A 1045-nucleotide genomic window follows, 5' to 3' on the forward strand; every position below is an offset into this window, starting at 1 on the left:
ACAGAGGGGTCTGCTGCTGGTGGCGATGGAAGACATGAATTTGGAGGGAAGTGCAAGGCAAGGCCAAGAGGGGAGGTGGGCGACACCCTTCGGGGCCTCCCTTAGACTTTCTCCGTGCTAGCAAGCGTGCTCTAGTTCAGTTTGGGGGAATGCAAACCATCAGCTGAGCATTTTTCAAAGAATGAAATGTCAAAGAGCAATGGCAAGAGGGGACAAGGGGATTCGAGGCTGGTCCTAAAGTGATCAGGGGGGGTGGGAGTGAAAATGGTTAGGGTCTTCAAAGAACTTTCCCACCCTGCCTGGCACCAAGAGAGATAGGCGCTGCATTAGTAAGTCACCTCCCCATCACCGTCCCCATCCGACTCATTGATTGCTTCCTGCAGCTCTTCATCAGCAAGATTGTCGCCCAACTCCTTGGTCACATGCTTCAGATATTTGAAAGAGACCTTGCCAGTTTCATTGTCTTCGAAGAGCTTAAAGGCTTTCAAGATTTCTTCTTTGGTATCTTTCTCAGAGATTTGCTGAGCCATCACAGCCAGAAAGTCACTGAACTTCATTTTCTTTGTGCCTTCTTTGTCAATTTCATTCATCATTTTCTTGATCTCTTCCTTCTTGGGCTCAAAGCCCAGGGCCCTCGTGGTGACCTCCAAGCTCTTTGACATCCATGGTACCAGTTCCATCTGCATCAAAGTGATCAAAAGCTTCTCGGATCCCCTGTTTCTGGTCATCACTGATTGTGGGCTTAGAAGACATCCTCTTCGGTTGGGAAGTTGATGCCCTGCTTACCTTCTTAAAGTTGGAGGCCATGGCGGCACAACTCCACTGAGCATTGTTAGGGCAACCCTAATATGTCCTCTTTAACCATGGCCAGAAGGAAGTTTTATCCAAATCCTTCTTAAAGAATTTCGAGTTTCAAATAAACCGTTACCTGTCTTTAACAGAGCACCATGTTTTGGTTAAGTAGAAACACACAACTGTCAAAATTATTGCTAGTAGTTAATTCATGCACAGGTTTATTCTGAACAGATGATGTTTGAATATGCCT

At 46.3% G+C, this 1045-nt stretch overlaps 1 pseudogene; it reads right to left on the reverse strand.

The window, feature by feature from the left end:
- Positions 1–326: 326 nt before the first annotated feature.
- Positions 327–807, reverse strand: LOC101641742 (annotated as a pseudogene).
- Positions 808–1045: the final 238 nt, after the last annotated feature.

This window comes from Echinops telfairi, unplaced genomic scaffold, assembly GCF_000313985.2.
Source record: "Echinops telfairi isolate 266 unplaced genomic scaffold, ASM31398v2 ScPeMD7_9;HRSCAF=40, whole genome shotgun sequence".
NCBI lineage: Eukaryota > Metazoa > Chordata > Mammalia > Afrosoricida > Tenrecidae > Echinops > Echinops telfairi.